Consider the following 27,137-nt stretch of genomic DNA (forward strand, 5'->3'; position numbering starts at 1 on the left):
ATCCAGTGGCTGATCAGATGGGGATTGTAGGGATCTCTTTGCCAGTGCCAAGGCAGTAATCTCTTGCTTTTCCCATGCTTGCATCTGGGTCATAGTTCTGCCTGGTGGTCCTAGGGCCAGGAGGAGCACTGGAGTGGTGGAGCTTGTGGTGGCAGTGGAGAGAAAATCCTCCTCACAGTTCCAAGGCAGAAAAGAGTACTTGGGATTCATAGACTAGAGCACAGGCCAGGAAAGGAGTAAACACCTCGCCCCTTATCATACCACCTTGGAAAAACTGAAAACTTACAGGTCCCTAGAATTATCTCTGAAAACAGCTGTACAAACCCCTGAAGCTTAGGACAGTAGATTCTCCACATTGGAAGCAGACATCTACCTTAATAAAGAGTTTATAACTCAAGTAATTGGCTGGGATCATAAGCAAACCTTGCAAGAAGTCTCAGACCATAGAATCATTTTTTGGTAATAAAGAAGATCAAAACATGCAACCAGAAGAAAACAAAGTCAAAACTGCTACATCCAAAGCCTCCAAGAAAAATATGAATCAGTCCCAGGACTTGGAAGAACTCAAAAAGGATTTTGAGAAGCAAGTAAGAGAAGTAGAGGAAAAACTAGGAAGAGAAATGAGAGTGATGCAAGAAAATTATGAAAAACAAGTCAACAGCTTGCTAAAGGAGACCCAAAAAAATACTGAAGACAATAACACTTTAAAAAATAGCCTAACCCAAATGGCAAAAGATGTCCAAAAAGCCAAAGAAGAGAAGAATGCCCTAAAAAGCAAAATTGGCCAAATGGAAAAGGAAGTCCAAAAGGTTACTGAAGAAAATACTTCCTTAAACATAAGAATAGAGGGGCAGCTAGGTAGCACAGTGGATAGAGCACTGGCCCTGGATTCAGGGGGACCTGAGTTCAAATCTGGCCTCAGATACATAACACTTACTAGCTGTGTGACCCTGGGCAAGTCACTTAACCCCATTGTCTAGCCAACAAAAAAAAATTAAGGGGCAGCTAGGTGGCACAATGGATAAGCTCCAGCTTTGGAGTCTGGAGGGGCTGAGTTCAAATCCAGCCTCAAGCACATGACACTTAATAACTGTGTGACCCTGGGCAAGTCACTTAACCCCAATTGCCTAAGCAAAAACAAAAAATTAGAATAGCGCAATTGGAAGCTGGTGACTTTATGAGAAATTAAGACACTGAAAGACAAACCCAAAAGAATTAAAAATTAGAAAACAATGTGAAATATCTCATTGGAACAACAACTGACCTGAAAAAAAGATCCAGGAGAGAGAATTCAAAAATTATTAGACTATCTGAAAGCCATGATCAAAAAAAGAGCCTAGATATCATCTTTCAAGAAATTATCAAGGAAAACTGCCCTGATATTTTAGAACCAGAGGGCAAAATAGAAATTGAAAGAATCCACCGATCTCCTCCTGAAAGAGATCCCCAAAGGAAAACTCCTAGGAATATTGTAGCCAAATTCCAGAGTTCCCAGGTCAAGGATAAAATATTGCAAGCAGCCAGAAACAATTTAAGTATTGTGGAAATCAAATCAGGATAACAAAAGATTTAGCAGCTTCTTCATTAAGGGACCAGCAAGTATGGAATATAATATTCTGGAGGGCAAAGCAGATAGGATTACAACCAAGAATCACCTACCCAACAAAACTGATTATAATCCTTCAGGGGAAAAATGGTCATTCAGTGAAATAGAGGACTTTCAAGCATTCTTGATGAAAAGACCAGAGCTGAATAGAAAATTTGACTTTCAAATGCAAGACTCAAGTGGAACATGAAGAGGTAAACAGGAAAGAGAAATCATAAGAGACTTAGTAAGGTTGAATTGTTTACATTCCTGCATGGAAAGATGATATTTATAACTCATGAGACCTTTGTCGGTATTACAGTAGTTGCAGGGAAAAAATTTTATGCATGTATGTGTGTATGTATGGATGTATGATGATAGATAGATAGATAGATAGATAGATAGATAGATAGATAGATAGATAGATGGCACAGGGTGAGTTGAAGATGAAGGGGTCATATCTGGAGAAAAATAACCTAACGGGTGAGAGAGGATTATATTAGGAGAAGGAGAAAGGGAAAGGTAGAATAGGGTAAATTATCTCACACAAAAAAAAAAAACAGAAAAGAAAATGCTCTTACAGTGGAGGGGAAACGGGAAGGTGATAGGGAATGAGTGAATCTTATTGTCGTAGGATTTGGCTTAAGAAGGGAATAACATACACATCAATTGGGTATGGAAACCTTTCTTACCCTACAAGAAAATAGGGGGAGAAGGGAACAAGAAAGCAGGGGAACAATAGAGAGGAGGGCAGATTGGGAAAGGGGGTAATCAGAAGCAAACACTTCTGAGGAGGGATAGGGTCAAAAACAAGAATAGAATAAATGGGGGGGTGGAATAGGATTAAGGGAAATAGAGTTAGTTTTTCACAACATGAAAACTATGGAGGTGTTTTGCATGACTGCACATGTATGGCCTGTGTTGAGTTGCTTGCCTTTTCAATGGGTGGGTGGGGAGGGAGGAATCGAGAAAATTTGGAACCCAAAGTTTTAAAAACACATGTTTAAAAAAAATGTTTTCCCATGCAACTGGGAAATAAGAAATACAGGAAATGGGGTACAGAAATTTATCCTGCCCTACAGGAAAATAGAAGGGGAAGGGGATAAGAGAAGGGGGGGAGAAATAGAAGGGAGGGCAAACTAGGGGAAGGGATATTCATAATGCATGCCATCTTGGGGTGGGGGAAGGGGCAAGATTAGGTGAAAATTTGGAACAAACTCTTGTGGAAGTAAATGTTGAAAGCTAAAAATAAATAAATTTTTAAAAAGTTAAAAAAATTAAAAAGTTAGAGGAGTACTGCATTGGAATGCATTCCCTTTTTATCTCTACCCCTCAAAATCTTCAACTTTCTTCAAGGTCCAGCTTATGTACCATACCCTTTATGATTCTTTCTCTGATTATCCAAATTTTACTGCTTTCTTCTTCCTCAATTTACCTTTTATTTTATTTATTTGAATATATATTTTGTCACCTTCCCCAGTCATATATATGCTCCTTGAAGGAGAAGAACTATTTCCATTCTGTTTCCCTAGCATCTTTTAATGAATAACGTAAGGATGATGGGTATTTATTATATATTTTTTTCGGTCTTGTTTTATTTATTTCTCAATTGAATATTAAAAAAAATTTAGCATTCACCTTTTTAATTTTGAGTTCCAAATTTGCTTCATCTTTCCCTCCCTCTCTTCATGCCTCCTTGAGAAGGCAAACAATTTTATTCAGATTGTACATGTGTTATCATGCAAAATATTTCCACACGTTGGCCATGTTGCAAAAGAAAACACAGACCAAAACAACAACAAAAGTGGAAAAAAAAATATGCTTTGTGATCTACATTCATATTTCATCAGTGATTTCTCTGGTGGTGGATAACCCCTTTAGAATTGTCTTGGGTCATTGTGTTGCTGAGAATACCTACATCATTTACATGGATCATCGTATAATATTGCTGTTACTGTGTACACTGTTCTAATGGTTCTACTCACTTCACTTTGCATCATTTCATATAAGTTTTCCCAAGCTTTTCTGAAACCATTCCTGTTTATTTCTAACAGCAAAATGGTATTCCATCACAATCATATACCACAACATATTCAGCCATTCCCCTAATTGATCTGCATCTCCTCAATTTCCAGTTCTTTACCACCATACCAAAAACAGCTGTAAGTGTTTTTGTACATACAGGTCCTTTTCTATTTCACTGATCTTTTTGGGAAACAGATCTAGCAGTGGCATTGCTAGATCAAAGGGTATGCACAGTTTTATAGCCCTTTGGGTATGGTTGCAAATTTTTTTCCAGAATGGTTGGATCATTTCACAATTCCATGTCCAGTTTTTCCACATCTCTTCCAACATTTGTCATTTTATTTTTCTTCATATTAGTTAATTTGATAGGCATGAGGTGGTACCTCAGAGTTGTTTTAATTTGTATTTCTCTAATTGATAGTGATTTGGTGCATTTTTTCATATGACTATACTTTTGATTCTTCTTCTGAAAGCTGACTCTCTTATCCTTTGACCATTTATCAATTGGTAAATGACTTGTATTCTTAGAAATTTGACTCAGTTCTGTTTATTTGAGAAATGAGGCCTTTATCAGAGAAACTTGCTGTAGACATTTTCCCAGTTTTCAGCTTTTCTTTCAATCTTGGCTGTACTGATTTCCTTTGTGCAAAACCTTTTTTTAATTTAATGTAATAAAAATTATCCATTTTACATACCCCCACCCAAAAAAAAAAAAAGACAAACAGATTTGGTGTCATAAAACACTTCCTAACAGTCGTCCAAAGTGGAAAATACTGACTTGGAAGGTCTTGCCTCTTTGGTGGTCTTCAGGAAAAAGGTGAATGACCAGTTATCCGCTAAGCTGTAGTACAAATTCCTTTTTGTATAAGCTGGAATAGATAGCTCCAACTCTGAAATTCTGTGATTTTGTGCAGGGAGACCATTGGGAACATTGTGATGACAATCTAAACAATAGAAAGCTATCTGGTTTCATTTTTTTCCATTCTCTTTTCACCTTCTATCTTCTTAGTTTCCATCTTTTAATAGAGTGAATCATAGATTGACAGTTAAATAAGATCCCTCCCCACTTAAAGATGTGTTGAATCAGCAATAGAATAAAGCCTTGACTTCATTAATTACTATTCAGGGATGATCTGGGATATTCTGAGGTATTCAGATTGGACCTTGCAAGGTGGGAACCAACAGTAGAAAAGGAAGAAGGGCAAATAAAGGGAGTAGAGGAATTTTTAATACACATTGTGAACACATGAGGCTGAGAAGTTGGAAATTGGGGTGGAGTACAATTATCTCTCTTTCATCTTCTAACAGCTGGCAGTCAGGGGTCAATAAAGTATTGTTTCTTGCATATTCTCCTGTCTCCAGACATGGATTTCGTAAACCCACTGTCACAGGCTACAGTAAGACATCCAAGCCCCTAGAAATTCCCTATGCTATGTAAGATTTGATAAGTACCTAGACTGTCTTGGCAATAATGTAATATAAAATAAGGGAAGATTTCGCATTATATTAGCTTCCAAGGAGTCACTTGTATTCCATTGTAACCTTTGATGCCTTCTAGTATTGACACTGTCAGTACAAACACCCATCTTCCAGCTCTTACTTGAATTGCCATTCATTTTTCTAGAATAACTGATGTCAAAAAGCCAGGTTTGAATCTCTAGCCTTCTTTTTTGCTCCTTTTATAACCTTATGCAAAATATATAGTCTCCCAAAATCTCGGATTCCTCAGGTGTTAAATGAATAGATAGGTGAAGCAGCATGGTGTCACAGAAAGAGAGCCCATTTGGGAATCAAGTCAAATCAACAATCATTCAGTAAGCACCTGATACTGCCTTGCATTGTAGATAAAAGAAAACAACAACAAAAATTTTAAAAAGTTCCTTCTCTCAAGAGGTTGATAGTCTAATGGAGAGATAAAATATGGAAACAATTATGTAAAAGCATGATAAATGAAAGGCCATTGGACATGATCTCAGAAGAAAGGCACTAACTCGAAGGTGGACCAGGAAAGGCTTATTGCAGAAGGTAAGATTTTATCCAGGACTTGAAGGAAACCAAAGAAGTCACTAGGAAGAGATGAGAAGAGTACCTCATTTTATCCAGCATTGAGAATAACTACTGAAAATGCACAGAGTAAGAAGATGAAATACCTTATTCAAGAAAAGCAAGGAAGGCCAAAGTCATTAGATCATAGAATACAAGGAGAGGGATAAGGAGTTAAGAAAACTTGAAAGATAGAAAGAGGGCAGGCTGTGAGGGCCTTTAAAAGCCAAGAGAGAAATGAAATTCAACCCTAGCCCTTTAGTTTATTTTATGAGTCACCTTGAGCAAGTAATTTAGTATCTCAGGGTCTTAGAAGCAGGTGGTGGTACAGTGGATAGATAGATAGATAGATAGATAGATCCCTGAGCCTTGAGTTAGGAAGACACGAGTTCAGATGCGACCTCAGAATCTTCTTGGCAGGGTTACCCAGGTATGTTTGCTACAGTTTATTAGACTATAAAATGTACCTCCCTGCCAGAGTTCTTGTGAGAATAAAATGATATATTTGTAAACCTGTTAGCATAGAGCTTGGCAAATAGTAAGGGACTAATAAATATTACTCCTTTCTTACATTCTTACCTTCTTCCTTTTCCCTTACTCCTTCCTTCCTTCTTTTCCTTCCTCTGTTCCTTTTTTCTTTCATTCTCTTTCTCCATTCTCCCTTCCTCCTCTTTCTCCCTTCTCTCCTTCACTTCTCTCTTCCTCGTTGCCCTTTCCCTCCTTCCCACTTTCCCACATTCCCTCCTCCATTCATCTTTCCCTTCCCCTTCTCCTATTCCCATCTCGCTCTTTCTTCTTTCCCCTTTCCTTCCTTCCTTGTTTTCCTCACCTCCTTACTTTTCTCTTTACCCTTCCCTCCATTGCTTCCTCTTCCTTTTTCCTCTTCCTACTATCTATCCCTTCCCCCTTCTTTTCTCCTCTCTGTCTCTTACTTTTTCACCTTTTCAACTTTCCTTACTTCTTCCTTCCTTCCTTCCTATCTTTTTTTTTTATAGTAAGAAGGTTGGACAAAATGACTTTTAAGGTCCCCTCAAACTCCAAATCTATGATTCTATAAAAATAATCTCCCAGCTTTACATCTCTGATATCATGATATTAAGAGAATTTGGCATATGCCTAGAGGCCTGTAAGGAAATATACAGGGTTTTATGCATTTAAAGGGAATGAAGAAGAACATCAATGGCCTGTGTACCATACATTAAAAACCCTGCCTAGTTGATCTGATTATTGTCAGCAGAATTTGCCTGGATTACTTAGACAGTGGAGATTTATTTAAAAGAAGTGGGGCTCTTGATTAATTCCCTGACAGAGCAGTTCAGTGCAGTTAAAGAAGCATTCATTATGCTCCTCTTTGGGGAGCTATGATTAAAAGGAAAATGAGAGAAATGCTTCTGACCTCAAGTAGCTCACATTCTACTAGGGAAAATTTTGTTTACTATGTTCTTGTTGTTTAGTCATTTCAGTTGTAAGACTCTTCATGATCACATTTGGGGTTTTCTTGGCAAAGATACTGGAGTAGTTTACCATTTCCTTCTCCAGCTCATTTTACAGATGAGGAAACTGAGGTGAACCAGGGTTAAGTGACTTGTTAAGGTCACATAGCTAGTAAGTGTCTTAGGCTAGGTTTGAATTCAGGACTTTCTGACTTCAAGCCAATAGCTACATTAACTGTGTCACTTAGATGTGAACTACATCCATAGAAGAATAAAATAAAAAATATCCAAATACTCAAATGAAACTATGATCTTACCCATGTAGATATTCCTTCCAGTGATGCAATCAGTAAGTCAATCAAATAAAACAAAACAGAACAATTATTAGGGGCCTATGTCCTAGCCAATATGGTAAGCATTATGTGCATAAGGGAAAAAAAAGCTGTCTGCCTGCATATCACTTACATTCTATGAGTGAAACAACATGTACATAATTAATCTCATTATAATATATACACATATATGTATATACACATATATACAAGATACTATTAATACAAGATAATTTGGTGTGGAGAGGGCACTAACTATTGGTAGGCATGGAAAGAATAATAATAATAATATTTATGTAGAACTTAATGGTTTGCAAACCTCTTTAAAATATTAACTCATTTTACTCTCACAACAATCCTGTGCATTAGTTGCTAAGAGGAGGAAACTGAGGCAGAAGAGAATTATTACTACTACCCATCTATGCCTTCTCTTTTAGGACTCTTGTCCTATTCTTCCTATAACTTTGCCACAGGGAATCCACCCAATAAAGGCAACCAGGTTACTCAGTGGATAGAGCACCGGGCCTGGAGGCAGGAAGACTTGAGTTCAAATAAGCTTCGGACATCATTAGCTGTGTGAACCTAGGTTGTCTCTTAATCTCTGTTTGCCTTAATCCACTGAAGGAGGAAACAGCAAGCCACTCCAGGATCTTAAGGCAGCTTGATGGCACAGTGGATAACGCACAGAGCTTAGAATCAGAAATGCTCATCTTCCTGAGTTCTCTCATCTTCCTGAGTTCAAATCTGGCTTTGGATGCTTCCTAGCTGTGTGACCCTGGGCAAATCACTTCACCTTGTTTGTCTTAGTTTCCTCATCTGTAAAATGAACTTGAGAAGGAAGTGGTGAACCGCTCTAGCATCTGCCAAGCAAACCTTAAATGGTATTGTAAAGAATCTGACAAAACTGAAATGACTCAATATATATTGCTTTAAAGCTAGCTAAGTGTTTTTTTTAGTTAATTTGACTTGATTCTCAATATACCAAAGGCCCTTCTAGCTCTTGACATCACAGAGATGACAATGGAGCACTCTAGATGACTAAAATGTGCCATTTGACAAGCCCATGTCCTTTTTCTATCATTTGCTGGGGGTATTCTTTTCTTCTGGTCTTAAGAATTTATCATTTATTTTATCTTGAAGCCTCCTTACACCCACTACATGTCTCTCTATAAGCCTCTATTCATCTCAGTTCTTTGGAGGCTGTTGCATTCCTTTTCTTACACCATATCAAAACACTGATACAATGTGAATATGAAAACATAAGATTGCTTTTTGGAGTAAGTAAAGGAGCTTCATAATATTCTGTCAAATAATTTAGTCTGCTCCCCTCATCTTACTGAATTCTGGGTCTGAATAATTATCCATTATTACTATCTCTCCCAAACATTTATATAATGATTTAATATTTTGTAGGTTGTGAAACCATTGTTATGATATAGGCAATATGCCTTTTGATCTCTTTTTTTCTGTGTGGATGGTCAGGACAAACTCTAGATCTTGTCCAGGTAGCCTTACAATATTTGTCAACTTGATTAAAATCAGTACATTTTCCATTCAAAGGAACATCTGACAGACCTGACCTTTCACAGAGACTCCCTCTTTAATTTGTACTCTGTGATCTAGAACTCCTCTATCACAGTGAAAAACACATTTTTGTAGCAATATGTATCCCTGATTTATGCCTTACCTGATAGTCATGATCAAATTTTCATTGAACAGGATTATTTCAATTGTTGCATTTTTCAAAGAACATTGAATTAATTTGATATATGAGATAAATTTCATTATAAAAAGGCCAACATAGCAGCATTTTTTCTAAATAATCATAATAATAACACATATTATTAATATTAAGAATTAATGAGGCCAAGAACCCAACCCATAAAAATAATAATAGTAAATAATCAGTATTTATATTGTAATTAAAATTTTGCAAAACACTATACATATTTTATCTCATCTGATCTTCATAACAATCCTGTGAGGCAGATGATATTATTATCCTCACTTTATAAATGAGGAAACTGAGGCTTACCTGAGAGTGTAAGTGACTTGTCCATGGTGCCTATGCTATTAACTGTTTATAAACTGAATTTGTGTTCATATCTTTTTGACTCTAAATTCCTCAATTTACTGCATTAACTAGATGTCTCCATGCTGTTTTATAACCTACAAAAATTAAGTACAATCACTTCTTATATTCTCTACATTATTCAATAAGTTGAGTGGTAATATAAAATAAACATAAAATGAATGCAAAGCAATTTGGGGCAAGGATAACCTTAACAATAGGGATGAAAGGAAAATCAGAAAGTCCCTTTTAAAAAGGAGGCATTTAAACTAAAGAGTGTATACATAATCCTGTCCAACAGGTATCTATTAAGCACTTAAATTTGCAAGGCAGTACACTAGATTTTGGGAATACAAAGACAAAAATGGAACAGACCCTACTCTCAAGGACATTTTTATCCTCCTAAGAGAATACAATATCATATAATAGACAAATAGCATAGTGATTTGAAGAGTAAGAGAAAAACAATCACTAGGGAGATGAAACGAATGTAGTTCAAATATTTCCTGGCCAAAGGACATAAGGTAAAAGGGTGCCTTAAAGTTCAAGGTTCTTAAAAGAAACATGTACATAATATATAAAACAGGGATGAAATGACTCTCTGAGGCAAAATGTTTGACTGATATTTTAAACTCATAAGTCTTATGGCTGACCTAGTATACTTAACTGCATATTAACATCCTGATGGAAATGCAGCTTCAAATTCTGTTTGCTTACATCCTCTGCCAACTCTGAATAAAAAAAAAAAAAAGCTAAGCCTCACCACAAATATTTTGTTATCCCCAAGTGCCTCTAGAGAACTGTGAGGAAAATCAGCATGCACCACATCACTGTGTCTTTGCTCTGAGTTTGGTGACAGGATTCATTGCTTGGCTAGAAAATAGATTACTGTGGTACGAATTATGCATCTTCAGATGCAATTTACCTCTGTTTGAGTTTGCTTTGGTGCATGTACTTCATTGTTTATGAAATGTTATATTTGCAAATCTCTTTTGAAAGCCTGAAATGGAACATTATGCCTCCACTGAATGCTTACTTATAGATTTTTTTTAATTCAAATGAAATTTTTAGAGAAATTACATTGGCTTTCTGCTGTATTATCTTCCACACCCTTTTTAAAAACTCCATATAGAACCATCATTCATGTGAAACATCCATTAACTTCATTGGAAAGGGCTGAAAGATTAAACCCTATACAAGGACTATGCAGTTGTTGAATTAGTTAAGTACTGTATTCTGATATTTACCCTGAAAGAAATGAGCACTCCCCAAGGTCATTTCCACACTGGTTCTCTTCTCTGCTTGCAACATACTGTAGCATTAATGGCAGACTATAAACCAAATAGTTTTAAGATATACTGCTGTGCTATAATTAACTACTAAGTCATAAGCCATGCAGAGTTAAACAAGAAGCAAAGACTGCATTTGCCTATGCATGAGGAAGTCAGGAATTCATAGAACCAAAGAATATTGCAGTTGCTAAGGTCCTCATTGATCATCTAGACCAATCTGTACCTGAAAAAAATTGCTGTCTAAAACATCTCTAACAAGTAATCTAATACCTACTACTTGAGTAACCCTAACACTATGAAACTCATTACTTTTTAAGAGAACCACTGATGTTTCTGAACAATATTCATCATTGTAAATAAAATGCTTATTTTAAGCCAAATTATACATCTTTCTTAACTTCCACTTTCTTCTTCTAGCTCTGTCCTCTGATATCAAGCAGAGTTTAATCACGTTCCTGATGCTAAACCGTTTAAATACTTAAATAGAGCAATGCTATCCCTCCTTAGTCATCTCATACTTGGCTAAATATTCCTAGTTCTTTTAAGTGGTTCTCATATGATCTGAATTTTATATTTCATACTATAGTAATTGTCTTTTGGATTTGAGGCAGCTAAGTGGTTCCCAGGACACAGTAGTGGACTTTGAGTCAAGAACTAAGTTTAAATACTGCCTCAGCACTTTCTAGCTGTATGACCTTGGGGAAATCACATAAACTCTCAGTCTCAATTCCTTCATCTTTAAAATGGGGATAATACTAGTACCTATCATGCCTTTTTTGTGTGTGAGAATTAAGAAAGTTAAATGAAAAGTGATTCATAAACCTTAAAGTACTACATAAAGGCTTTTTTTAGTTAAAAAGGGCACTATAATCATTATTATTATTTTAGATCATGGCTTCTTAATCATCTTAATCTTGTTTTTTTATTTTTTAATAATTACCTTTCAATATAATCTGTTTGTTTTGTAATAATATGTATTTTATTTAATGCATTTAAAAACATTATTGTGAAAACAGTCCCATATGCTTCACCAGACTTCCAAAGAGGTCCATGACACACAAAAAGTTTAAGGCCCCCTGCTCTAGATTGTCAATACATTCCCTAAAAATGAGGTTTCCTCAGAAATGTCATAATATTTTGTCTGTACTCTCCTAATAAATTCATTTTTTTCTTTGTATCCATATTTCAACTCCCTTAAATATTTGATATGTTGGAAATTGCATAGGTAATTTAAGCAAAAGATACATTTTTGCCATAATTATCTAGATTTTTCAGCAAAGGATTTATTTTGGCTTATATTATTCCCCTCCTATAATCATTCCCATTAGCCAAAGTACCACAAACATAGGCTCCATATTTTTTTTTTCAAAAAAGCATCATATATACTTCAAGACGTAAGAGCATCAATATTTTTTCTACTACATTTTAAAGTATTTCTACTAATGAAAATGCAGGTATGTTTATTAAATAACTAGGAGTTTTTTAGTACCTAAAAAGACAATTAATTTGAATATTAGTTCTAAGAAAATTACCTACATTCATCTTTATGAACAGAATATTCTCTTTCTAAAAAGATGTGTTATTTATATTTTGATCATTTATTTCTGACTATATAGTTTATATTTTTTCAAATATGCTATGTGCTGTGAAAAATGATTTCTAGACGCAGAGCTCCTGCCCTCTGCCCCCTTCTCTAAAAATCCTTTAGAAGGACATTATTTATAATAAGATTGAATCAAATCTTCTTTTCCTGATCAAACTCAGATCCAAGCCAGAACTGATTTTATCAAAGGTGTGGAAGCTCCATTGTGTTCTGCTCAGGCGTGGATGGAGACACATTCTTCTGCTTAGATAGCCCAAGGTTGGGAGTGGTTTAGTGTGGTTGGGGGGGGTGACCTGATAGTGCAGGTATTTCCTCTGTCTGGGGAGGTGGGATGATATCAGCCCCTTTTGAAAAAGTATTGTGAAATTGATGTCTCTTTGACCAAGATTAAGTGACCTAAGTCATGTACTCTAGACCCTCATTTTATAGCTCACCTCCCAGTTTGTTGACCAAGCAGAGTGGATTGGCACCCCTTGGGAACACCTACTCTTCGAAGGGCATGTAACTCTGTACCCCCAACCCCCAAACTAAGCCAGTTCTAGACTGGCACCCTTAAGGGGGGAGCAGTTCTGGACTGCAATTCCCACACAATGCACGTCAAGCCAGCTTGAGAAAAATGAAAACATAGACTCACAGCCTAATTTAGTTTGTTTTTCTTAGAACAAATTATATGACAGGTTGACAGTATCTATCCTTTTTAGTAAAATATTTAAACATTTTAGTGCTTATCAGATAAGACCTGAAGCATGTCATTCATTAACTCACCATTAAATAATTTTGCTACATTTGAGAGTCTGGTTTGGTTTCTTAATAAATCATTTATATTGCTGCCTCAATGAGAACTTATAGTAATATTTCAAGATCTTAGAGTGAATCTAATTTTGGACCCCATTATTCCCTTCAACATTAGCTACCTGTGTGACATGTCTACCTTTCATAGGGCAAACTCCAAACCCTAATTCAACTCATCCAAATACCCTAAATCACTATCTTTTTTTCCCCACCACACCCAGTAATGTTCCAAACTATCTTCTTTCTATTGAGATGAAGATCTTTCTAGTTACCTGGATTTGCAATTGTAAGCCTTTTTTTTTCTTTTACTTTTTCCTCTCCATCAAACTCTACAGATTTGGACTGCCTTATTTATTATGAATTATAGAATATCAAAGTCACAAAATATCAGAGTTGAAGGGACTTTGAATGTTTTCTAGTTACTGAGTGATCCTTTGAAGGCCCTTCTTTAGTGGTGCGGAATGCCATACTATAAATGCAGTCCAAGACTTTTTTGAATAGCTTAACTGTAATTTTTTCCCTTTCTATATTGAGTTGCAATCTGCCTTTTGTCATGATTCATTTTATTTAATCTTAAATTTTTCCTCTGTAACATTTAATCTTTGTACTTAAATTTGTCCCTGGGAGCCAAACATCATCATGGCACAAAATGAAAGTAGGAATGAGGAGACAGTGGGAGTAGAGAGAATATACACACATACATACACACACAGAGACCAGCACCAATAGGTTCTTTAGCTTTATCTGATATAGTCACAGAAGATAAAACTTTATGGTTGGGGCCCACCCCCCCCAGGTGCTCCTGATACATCTATTAAGTCTATAAAGGCTTTAATACATAGAAATAAAAGTCATAGTTTAGTATAAACTTATGGAATAATAAAGGTAGAATTGTAAGTGATGTCAGAGATCATCTAGTCCAAACCCTTTATTTTTGTAGATGAGAGAACTGAGGTCCAACCTTGTCAAATGGCTTAACCAATGTAAAGGATCAGAGGTGTGATTTTAAATCTAGGCCTCCATCTCTAAAACCAGTGCTTTTCTATATCAAATTGCTTCCCTCAGCAGCATTAATTCTTATATTATTTCTTATATCTGTCTTCTTATCTCCTTTCACATGCCTCACCCCCTACTTCAGTTGCATATCAACACTTTCCTAGACTAACATAATGACTTCCTAGTTGATCCTCTTGCTTTGAGCCTGTACCCTCTAAAATTCATCCATAATTCAGATGATGAAATAATTTTCCTAAGAAATAATTCTGATCATTTCGCTTACTTGCTTAAAAATCTTCAGACTTCCTATTTCCTCTTACATAAAATGAAAACTTCTTTGCCTGCTATTTAAGATCCTTTACAATCTGGCCCCAGCCTACCATTCTAGTATTAAATTGACATTATTACCTTTCTTAAACTCTATGTTTTAGTCAAAATAAAAATTCTACTATTCCAAAAAAGCTTTCATGGATTCTTCCAGATGGCAGATATAAAATATACCTACACTTATTTTGTCCTTACCTCAATCCTGTCTTTCTAGCTAGTCCCAGTCCATTTTCCATCATATCCAACCATACACTAACACACTAGACCCTATATAGCATGAGTACCAGATCATTACTCTGCTTCAAAACATACTTCCCTCATTCCCCTTTTATCACCTCTTGCTCAGATAACAATAAGCAAATCAAAATTACCTTTGCTACTGTGAGGACTATGACAATCTATAGCCCTAGGGCCCTACTGACAATCTCTGAAATTGTCCAAGGATCCCCTATCTGGTTACCAATCCTTAGTATTTGATGTGACACTTGAGGGTAGAATCTTTTTCATGTTTATATTTCTATCTGAAGAACCAAATAAGGTATCTGGCACATACTAGATAGTTAATAAATGTTTGTTGATTGATTTATTGATCACTTTTGGTTCTTTTATTCTCTACTTTATAGTATATTTATCTGTACATCAGTTTCATCCATCCCATCACCTCCTCCAAAGTGGAAGGAATGTAGGCTCCTTTAAAGGAAGATGCTTTCATTTTGGTCTTTGTATGCTGACCATAAAAAAAAAAAAAAACAATGCCTGGTACAGATTAAATGCTTAATAAGTGATTCTTCATTGACTGATTTGAATCCCTAGCACCTAGCACTGGTTCTCAAATTTAGCTGGTCCTCAATAAGATTAAGTTGAATTGAATTGAGATATAAACGGTAGTTTACTGTGATAGAGGTCTATACATTTGACTCTATTTACTAGTACATGGATTCCAAAGGGTTAAAAGTAATATGAGCATTAAGTAACACTGTACAACAGACTGGCAACCTTCCTGGAGAAAGGTGGCTATGTTTCAATCTGCATCATGGAAACTCTCCATACAGTTAAATATTTTCTTCAGTGATACAGAGCTAAAAGCTGTCATTGAATTCTGCGTTCACAGCAGTCACCTGTCATATTCCTGTGCTAATAGGCAAAGAAATAGAAACTATGTCAAGAGCCAGAATGTGCTCAGAGAGGCTACAAGGCTGACAGTGCCATGAAATTACTGACAAAGGTCTGCAGAGCAATGCTCAGTCTTGATTGGCTCTTAGAATGGAATCTGCAGCTGATGTCAGATATAACTTTGTTAGCTGCTCCATTGAGCTCAGATGCAAACCAAGGATGAATTTTTCCTTGTAGGAACAAAGTTCCACAGGGAAGAGAGGATTAGGCTCATTGTAAGGACCCAGTAAAAACTCACAGATTCAAATTGGAGTGACTGCTATGTAAGTGGAGCAATCATAAGTAATATGGGCTGAAAGAATGCTATAGGGACCTAATGAAGGTCAACTTTCAATAATATGAAATGGTTCTGACTCCTGATAAGTTATTTAGCTTAATTTACTTCTACCTTTAGTGACTACATACTGCATGTAATATATTGTTAGGCCTTGGGTGAGATCAAACTAGCTCCCCATCTTTATTGAATGTAAAGCCTAATAGTGGGGATAAGACATATTCACAGAGAAGTACAAAACCAAAATATTATCTGATAATAGTCATGAACAGTCAGAAAGGTGTAAAACCAAGTACTATGCTGGTGAACCTTTGTAAGAATACATGACCTCATCTAAAATTTTAGCAATTAGCAATAGTTCTGCTGACTAAGCAAACATGGGATCACAGATTTAGAAGTAAGACTTCAGAAGTCATAGAGACCATTCTCTTCATTTAACAAGGGAACTGAGACCCAGAAATTTAAGGGAACTAGCCTCATGTCATATTACTAATAAGGGTATGAGGCAACATTGAAACCCATACGTTCCTTATTTTGAGTTCAATGCTCTATTCCCTATATCATGTCACTTCCTTAGGAAAATATTTCTACTTCCTGAGTGAGGTCTAAATCCTTTAAGAGCCAAATCCTCTAACCAATTTTGCTTCAGAGACCATCTTGTATCAGTACATAGTTATAAAGCCTCCATACATTTTATTTAGTCACTACTATTCATTGAGTCAGAGTGAAAAATACTATTTTATTCACCTTTCCTCCATGCTTTACTCATACATTCATCCATTAAAATCCTCTTTAAGAAGGAAGTATTGGAGAGTATTGGAGAGGCAGTATGATGTGATGGAAGGGGAAGTTTATTCAAGGTCTGAAAACTTGTGTTCAAATCTAAGCTCTGACACTTATTCTTAGCTGTATAACTTTGGACAAGTCAGTTCACATCTCTGGGCCTCAGTTTCCTCTCAATGAGAGGGTCAGATTAAATGACCTCTAAGTTCCTCTGCCATTCTGTATAATGAGCCATCCATAGAAGATTAATAGTATATCAACCCTGGGAAGGATTCTGGCATCAGCAAATAAAAGAAATCAATACTGTGAAAGGAAGCTAAGATGCATTAGGGTTTATTATTGCTTTATGATTTACGATATGTCACTGATGGCAGTGATATATGATAATACTACCAAATGTATATAATAGAAATTATTGTCATTAGACAATGATGTTTTAGCATTAGGCAGTAATCAGAATGTATTTATAAGTAATTATTAGCTGTATATCTGGAGATACATTCAGATAACCTTCAATTTCAAAGGTGATCATTTATTGTTCTTACTATTAGATATTATCTATAAACTATTACATATCTGACACATTTACTATTGTAAAACTGTATTACTTTCACAACCAGTATAAGATTAAAAGAAGGAAATTAGAGGAATAGTAAATGCATATCTCATCGAGTGAAGTCATTAGAGTTTTGAACATTTTTAACTCCTTGACTAATTTTTGTGGCACAGGCTCAGTAATAATAAAATAGGGAAAAGGAAATAAATGAAAATGTAAAATATTTCCCATATTAAAAAAAAAACAGGAAAATAGATCAAGGAGAAATAACTTTAGAATCAAAGGGTGCTCTGAAATCCATGATCAAAAAGAGAGTGTGGTTATCCTGTTTTAAGAAATCATTAAAGAAAATTGCCCAGGCATATAAGTACAAGACAGCCATATAGAAAATAGAATGCACCAATCATCTCCTCAAAGAACCTCAAAATGAACATTTCCATGAATATCACTGACAAAATCAAGAGCTTCAAGAAAAAAGGAAAAAAAAATACTTCAAATAGCTAGAAAGAAAGAACCCACTTATTGAGGAACCACATTCACAGCTATAATGCATCTGAAAAACATCTGGTACAGTTTTCTATTATACATCTACTATTGTAAATATAAATTTATGCTATCACTCTAAAGGAGCAGGAAACATGGGGTGGATAACATCTCACAAAAGGCAGCCAAGAATAAATTACTCCCAAGAAATTAGTATTATTCTGTAATGAATTTTTTTAAAAAATAGACATTCAGTGAAAGAGAGGACTTTCATATATTCAAAGCAAACAAACAAACAAAACCAGAGCTTAAAAAGAACTTGAAAATACAAATATGAGAGCTGACAGAAAAATGAAAAGGTAAATTAAAGTGCACAATTTAGAAAAAATTAAAAAGGACTTAATAAGGATGAACCCTTTATATTCTACTTAAAGGAGTGGGTATTAACATGATTCTTTTAGAATCATAATGCCACAAGAGGTCATCATGGTATTTAGTTGATAGATACAGAAGATGTATAAATAGCTTTGTTATGTTTTGAAGATGCTGTAACAACAAAGAAAGGGTGGAACTATACATTAGAAGAAATGGGAGGAAAATGCAAACATAAGTGGCTTACACAATTAGAATTACATATAAATATAGAAGGAATGAGACAGTTGTCATTTGAACATTGAAAAGAGGGCAGAAAACATGCACACACAAAACTTTGGTACAGGAATACATTAAACTCAACAGGCATATTGATAGTAACAGAAGAAGGGCATTAGAATCCATTCAGGGAGGCATTAGTCATAAGTAAAAAAAAATCTTAAGCTTGGGAGGAGATAGAGATAAGAAAGTTAAAATTAAAAAAGGTAAAAGCTTTGAATAAACAGAGAGTGACAAATATATAGAAGAAAAAGTATAAGAGAAAATAGAATGGAGGGAAATAAATAACTATCATAATTGTAAATGGGATAAGCTCACTCAAAAAAGGAAGAGTTTAACAGTGAATTAGTAAAATCAAACATTATGTTACTTACCAACACACACACACACACACACACACACACAAATACAAACATACACTCACATACAAGCATATTTGAATCAAAGACTTACAGATTTGGAATAAGAGACTGGAGCAAGATCTATTAGCTCTTAGCTCAATACACTTACAAAAAATAATTAGGGGCAACATTTATGATTTTTTTTAGGCAATTGGAATTTAGTGACTTGCCCAGAGTCACACAGCTAGTAAGTGTCAAGTGTTTGGTCTGAGGCCAGATTTGAATTCAGGTCCTCATGACTTCAAGACCAGTGTTCTATCCACTGCGCCACCTAGCTACCCCCTACATTTATGATTTTTGACAAGGAAACAGCATATTTCTTAATTAAAAGATATGAATAATAAAATTATATTCTTGAAAGCAGTGTACACAATAAATTGATTTGATTATTTTGTATATATGTATAAATGGCAAAGCTTTTAAATACTTAAAGGAAAAACTAAATTACAAGCAAAATATAGTAAAAATATTAATGTGGTACACCTCAACGGTTAGAGAAAACCCATTTCCCAATGAAAAACTAAGAAAGAAGTACTTAATAGAATTTTTAATATATATTTTCATAGTTCTCTGGCAATTACTAAATAGAAGTAAAAAATATTGTACCATTCTCAGCAGTACATGGCATCTTTACAAAAATTGATCATAACTTAAGACATAACTTCACAAACAAATATAGGAAATCATAGATATTATACATATCCTTACTGAACACAATGTAGTAGCATTACACTAAATAAATAAAGGGCCAAAGGAAAAATTATTAAAATTGATTTGAGACTACATAATGTAATTCTGACTATTTGAGGGGTCAAAGAAGAAATCATAGAACTGATAATTTTGTTAAGGATAATGACAAAAATGTGATAGTAAAAAAAAATTTAGGTAGTAGCCAAAGCAGTCAGAGGAAAATTAACAACTCTAGACATTTTTATAGTGAAATGAAGAAAGAAAATTTCAATAAATTTAAAGTCTAAGTAAAATACTAGAAAATCAGCAATTAAACAAACTATAATTTATTCACAAAAATAGAAATATTTAAAATCAAAAAGAGAGATTAATGTGGTAATCTACTTGCCAATATCCACACAAGAACTATTGTATATAAATACAACTATAAACTATGTTTAATGGAAACACAGAGATGAATAATTGGAAAAAATATTAATTTCTTAGGATGAGTCAATATGAAAAAAATGACAGTATTGCCTAAATTAATTACTTGTTCAGTGCCATCCCTAAATTAATAATAGATTAAAGAACTAAACAAAACGACCTAAATTTTTAAGATGGAGGCAAAAAGGCAAGAATTTTAAGGGGAAAAATTGAAAATTACCCATCCATATGACTGCTGGGTACAAACCCTAAAGATCAAAGACAGAGCAGAAAAGTCCTACGTATACAAAAACATTTATAGAAGCCTTTTTGGTGGTGGGGAAAAAAAACTGGAAAGCAAAGGATGGCTAAAAATTGAGGAACAGGTGGAAACATTGTGGTATAGGAATGTATGAAATATTATTGTACTATTAGAAATAAGAAAATAGATGATTTATAAAAGATAGAGAGTGCCTTATATTAACTGATACAGAGTGAAGTGATTAGAAGCAGAATAATTTATATTATAGCATCAATGTGATAGAAATGAACAATTTTATAAATTGATGAAAATTGATCAAGGACTAGGAGAAAAATTCACACAAGAACACGGTACAATCAGTTTTGGAAGATGTAAGAGAAATGATAATACAATGTCCATTCATGAATCCTGAGGATGATGAAACATACAGAGAGGATATAGATTTGGAGATTTTGGAATATCTCTAATGCTTTAATGTAAAAATTATTTTAAAAGACTTTTAAATATTGCATAGGTCAAAGAACAGAACAGGATTAGTCTCATCATGTGAATTATTCAAATGCATTACTAAAAAGTTAAATGAATTTTTAAGCTCACAAATATTTTTCTTTCTTATATTACTTTGGATATTTCTTGGATAATCTTCAAGATTATCACAACACTCATTAGTACCAGAAATTGATGGGGGGAAAAAAGAAATATCTTATGATCTCAGAAACTACTTCAAGGTCATTCTTGTTTGATAGACCTCTGGATTAAGCAGTTTAATTTTACCTAAATTATTCTGGATTCTAAGTGACTTTTCCCTATACAAAATATAAAGGATACCATGTTCCTATTGTGAGTTTAGGCAAATCACTTCAGTTGCTGGGCCTCAGTTTCCTTATCTACTAAATAAGAAAGATGAGCTAGATTATTTCTGTGATCCTCCTCAATTTTAAATCCTGTTGTTATGTGACCTTTGAAACAGCTTTACTCCACCAAAATGTATGGTACCCTAAATTGCTGTTTTATTTTTCCTAGTCAGTGGACCTCTGTTCTCTAAATTGTGGTCCCTAGTGTGTGACCCAACACTGAGAATGGCACTGTTATATAGAATTGACCAAGCGTGAATCCTTTTATTATTATGATTATTGAAAGACCTGAATTGAGATCCAAATGAGGAACATTATAAAAGATTCCATGCATGGTTAACAACATAAGTCTTAGGTTGCAAAGATGTTTCAACTAATCCTTTTCTGAGTTAAACTTTGTTATTTATAAAAATGAATCTGAAATGACTCCACTTGAATTTAAAATGATCCATTTCACCATGCAAAAAAGTCCAAAATTACTAGCAAGTAAAGGAAAGCCTTCAGAATAAAAGCATTCCTGATAAATAATAGGATAGACTTTGTGTGCCCATGATACTAGAAGTAATAGTTGCAACAGGTTTTCTGATTGAACAGATTTTAGCAGATAAAGGAATTGTGTGTTTTGAATTGAAATTGAACTATTTTCATTCTTTTAATAAATACAATGCTTTCTTTTCAAGAATCACAAACTAGACTGTATACTGCTAGCTAGGAATTATTGTCACTCATTCATGGAAAATGTTGATCTTTTGTTTGATTTCATTTCTTTTTATACCCATTCATCATCTCATCAATTCCAAAAAACTAAATGTCTATGCAAAATTAAAACCTTAGTCTTGTATGTTAAAACAGTAAGATACAACAGTTTCTGTTGATGGATAGACATGAACCACCAAATCAAATGTTAATACCTAAAGAACTGTGTCACAATGGAAGGGATCCTTCCCCCATGTGTATTTTCACAAAACATGTTAATGAAATCTATTCCTTGTCTCTTAGTGGGAAAATTCATGTTTTCATCTTTGATGTAAAATGTAGTTCAGGGACAGTGGAGTGACAGTCAAATTTAGTACTCGTATTATTCATCAATGTACTGTTTAATATTAATGAATTCAGAAATGTAAGTTTCAATTAAATTTTTTAAGTAAAATGCTGAAAACAATATGGTATTCTTGAATGGATATTTTCTTTCTTTTCTTGTCAAACCTGTTAGGACTCCTGTTCTTCTCCCAATACTCTATTGCCTTGGGCTGTGAGAAATTAACAGTACATCAGCATAGCTGTGCTCAATTATATTTCTTCAATTTTCTGTCCAGGATTCTGATTTGCACACAATCAGATACATCTTCTTCCTCATCAAAATATCTTTTTATTGTATTATATATCACTCTGCCATATGTCATATGACAATACTAATATATGTTATTTCTTTTAGACAGATTCCATTGTTAAAATTGAATGGGGTGATGATAATTTTTATTTTTTTATTTGAGAGGGTCTGTTGTTGTTGTTGTTGTTGTTGTTGTTTTAGCCTACATATAACATTTGTCTTCTTATTCATTAAGAACTAATGGATTCTTATGTGGAACTATCTCTTTTCTATTATGTTCATTATTTTTTTCCCCCCTGAAACATTGTACAATATACCATGTGGTTGAAACTGCATCATGTTTGAATAAACTGAGCACATTTGTAGAAGAAGCTGATCAGGAGGCTAAAGGGCTTTGAATTCATTCTGTGAGACTACTAGTGGAAGGACCTCAGTTGACTAGATTGTAGCAGACTTAGAGAGGACATGCTAACCATCTTCAAAGATTTGAAGAAACCATTTCATGTGGAAGGGAGATTACATATATTTTCCTTGGAACCTAGAGGCAAAACTAGCAGCAGTAAGTGGAAATGTCTTCTTGTGCTTTTTTGTTTATTTGTTTGCTTTTGTTCTTTTTTTAAAAAAATTATTTATAATACTTTCTCCTGATTTTCCTCAGGTCAATGCTTTCTCACTTGTATTTGCTAGATCATCAAACATTTATCACTGTTTAAATATGAATGTGTCTCTAGTCTTTGTTCCAGGTTGTTTTCCTTTTCTCTCAATGTGCCTTGTCACACTTATTTCATCAAATCCCATTGTTCCAATTATCATCTTTATGTAGATGGCTCCAAGATCCATGTAGCTAGCCTAAGTACCTCTTTTGAATTTCAGTCTTGAATCACTAATTGTTGGGATATTTCTGAATTAATTTCTGTAAGAATCTTAGGCTAAATATATCCAAAACTGAATTTCAAATCCCACCAATTTTCCTAACTTTTCTAATTCTTGTGAAGTTAGGGCACCAGCAACCTTCCAGTTATCATTATTCATAAGCTTGGGGTAATCACTCCTCAATGCCTCATTCTCAGATATCTATGCATTTGTTATCTTGTTGATTCCACCTCCACATTTCTCAAATAGATCCACAGCCTTTCAATTGGACTGTTGTAATAACCTATTAAGTGGTGTGTAATTCCAGTCTCTCACCTATGAAATCCATTCTCTATACAACGCTAAACTGATATTCACAAAACATGTTGAAAAAATTTTGGTGGCTCCTAATTTTGTTGAAGACACAATATAAACTCCATTTTGGGGGTATTTAAAACCCTTGTACAATGTCTCTAACTTATCTTTCCAAATGAGTTTCATATCACTCCTTCATACAGTCGACATTCCAGCTATCTTGGTCTACTTGCTATTCCTCAAATATTACTTTACATATTCTACCTCTGTATTTTTTACAAGCTGTCTCTTATGCCTAAAAATGGCCCCAGTGCCCACCTTACCTCCATTCCTAAGAATCACACTCTTTATAGTTAAGCTCATGTCACCTCCTAGAAAGGCCTTTGCTGGTTTCCTCAGGTTGTTAGTTTCATCCCCCTAGGAATTAAATTTCCTTTGTTGCTTTTCCTTTTTATGTATTTTAATTTTTTGTATAAAGTGTTTCTATCTCTGGAATATAAAGTCCCCTGAGGGCACGTCTTATTTACTGACAACGTTACAGAAGAGGATTACTGTTAAAGAAATGTTTTGAAATATTAAGTGATATCTAACACTCTTTCCCTTCTTGTGAGTTTCTCTTTCTATGAAAGATTGTTAAGATTTGTATTTGCTCTGATTATGTGACTGTACATTTGCTCTGGTTATATATTTTTCTATATACGTCACATAGTCAAATAAGATAATTTAATAGATATTAAGCATATAGAGAAGAATAGGAAGACATATAAACTGATGCAGAATGAGGTAAAAAAGATCCAGGAAAAAATAGACAAAATATCTTCCACAATGTAAATGTAAAGAGTAACTAAAGAAAAAAAAATAAAACTATGTAATCATAATGAACAAACTTGGACACAAGGATAAGCTATGATAATGCATTTTTCTTATCTGTAGCAGTAAGGGACTGTGAATTTGGAATTTTTAAAATGTTGTTGGACTTGGTTGATGTGTTTTTAGTTTTGCTAAACATTTTTTTTCCTGTTTCCTTTGTATTTTCTATTTTAACAGATATCTTTGTGGGTGGAGGAAAGGAGAGTTGAAAAGGGTGACATAAAAATAAAAGATATAATTTTAAGAAACATTTTAGAGATGTATTATTAGGAAAATGTCAGATAATAGGAAATGGTCTAAAAATATTTATTCAGTGTCTACACCAACAGCCTTTAATTCTATTCTTAAAAATAACTTTACACTTGTCAACTAAATAAGCAATCCTAATAACATTGTGAAGTTAGCATGGGTAGTCCAAACCATGAGATTACAAATTTGGGGTTTGAAAAGATATGAGTGGTCATCTAGTTCAACCTTCCCCTTTTTTTTTTGTAAATGATGAAACTGATGCCCAGATATGTTGACTGACATGTACAATGTTAAATAGCAGAATGGCTAGTGTTTGAACTCATCTCAGTCTCCAAATCCTGTTTCCATGTCTGGGGTGGGAGCATAGATGGGTCCATGCAATTCAACCATAGATCACTTATTGATTTTTAGTACCCTGAAATTGTTATATGAATTGTATTAGAGCAAGGAAAGAGCAAAATAGACTTGGGTCCATGATTTTGCCCCCAAAAAGAAAAAGGAAATACATTTCTGGACATCAGCTACTCTGATTCTTGCAGCACTTTTTTCATTGAGGAATGATGGCATGACTGTTGGGCTCTGTAGTGTACCTCATCTCCATCCTTACATTTAAAATAATATGCAAATAAACCTCAAGGAATGTTTAATTGGTTCACTACATTCTAACTATGATAATGTTTTCTGTTTTATTAACTCTCTCCTCCACAAACTCCTGCTGCTGTCCCAGAGCAAGGCTTAAGGAGGAAAGAGAGAATCTTTATTGGGTTAAAAATCCTGGAAAAGAATACATTCTGGATATTTTTCCAAGAAGAACAAATCTACTTTAAAGAGAAACCTCCAGAACCTCAACCTGTCTGATTATTTTCAAGGTGATCCAGAGTTTTAGCAATGAGAATGAGTCATAACAATATTTTATTTTCATTTTAAATTATAAAAATTTTGGAATATAATGCATATTTTACTTTCCACATGTGTATAGGATATAGATGCAACATTATGTAGCATAGAAAGGTGGTTTCAGAGTCAGAAAACTTGGGGTTCAAAACCTGATTCTGATGCCAATTGCTTTATTCATTCTTGGTAAGTCATTTAACCTCTCAACGTCTTCAAGAAACTCAAAAACTCTAAATAGGGGGATAGTTGCTCATCCGCTTGATGTATGTGGAAGCAGGTTCTTCAATAGGAATTCTAACACTAATAAAATTACAAGTCTGGGCAAAGAAAAAAAAAAGAATGGAATTAGAGAGATTTTGTGGGAAATTTTAGTCATGGAAAACATATCCTAATTGGAGAAATTTTAAGAATTGGAATTATTTAGAGATAAGAATAGGTTAAGGATGATATTTTCAGTTTTTTTAAGCATATGAAGAATAGCTATAATGATATTTACTCCTTTTCAGTGTTCAAAAAAAACTTGACTTATTGCAAGAAGATAGTTTGATAACGTATGAGGAAGGGCAGGTTGGTAAAAAATGTAAAGAAATGAAAACCTATCCTCACATATGTTTGAAGCTGATTGAGTTGCTATGTGTTTTGATGGTTTGGCAATCATTGGCCTGGAGATTGGAAATCAGTATTTTTAAGGTTCTCTTAAAGATAGATGATTCTATTATTAGTATGTGATATTTTGAAGTTATAAATCTTAAGATTTAGGTGAGGCATTCTATACATAAACACATGAAATGGAGCTCAACACAAAGTTGCAGGGTGGGCTTGTACAAAGAATAATGAATTCAAATCACACAACTGATGTTCAAGTCATCATACTGTTATTTACTATTTCTCTGACTTTAAGCAAGTCACTTAATCTTTTGAAAGATTTGTAAAATAAGGAGGTTGGACTAGAAGGTCTTTTGCCTCCTTTTTAACCCAAAATCTATAAACATATAATAAATAAAATTTTACTGTAATACCCTCTTACTTCCCCAGAAACCACCTTTGTTGTTTCCTGATACTCTTCCAAGAATATACCCACCCATCTCAACCTATCTTTCATTCTTGGAAAAAAAAATATTGTGAAGGCATTAACAAACTATGACAATATTATCTGGTAAGAGCTATGAAATAAAAGCATAACATAGTAACAGCTATGTTTGCTATACAAAAAGTGGTCCCTGAAAATAGAAAAAATCTCAAATGATACAAAAATACTTGAAAATAGAAGTTGTAATATCACAGTGGAAGGTGATAGGGATGTTATTGGGAAGGCAACAGATGGAGGCAGGCAACCATTAAGGTGAATAAGGGAAGACTCCTTCAAAAGACAGGATTTCACCTGTCTTTGAAGGAAACCAGGGAAGCCAAGATGTAGAAATGATCAGGGATAATGAAATGTCTTGTTAGAGGAACAGGAAGGAGGCCAGTGTCACTGGATAACAGAATATATAGTGGTTAGAGGGGTGGTAAGTTGTAACAAAGACTGGAAATGTAGGAGATGGCAAGGTTATGAAGGACTTTGAATGACAAACAGAGGATTTTGTATTTGGTCTT

The sequence above is a fragment of the Phascolarctos cinereus genome, unplaced genomic scaffold, assembly GCF_003287225.1.
Source record: "Phascolarctos cinereus isolate Bilbo 61053 unplaced genomic scaffold, phaCin_HiC Scaffold_5;HRSCAF=322, whole genome shotgun sequence".
Taxonomy (NCBI): Eukaryota; Metazoa; Chordata; class Mammalia; order Diprotodontia; family Phascolarctidae; genus Phascolarctos; species Phascolarctos cinereus.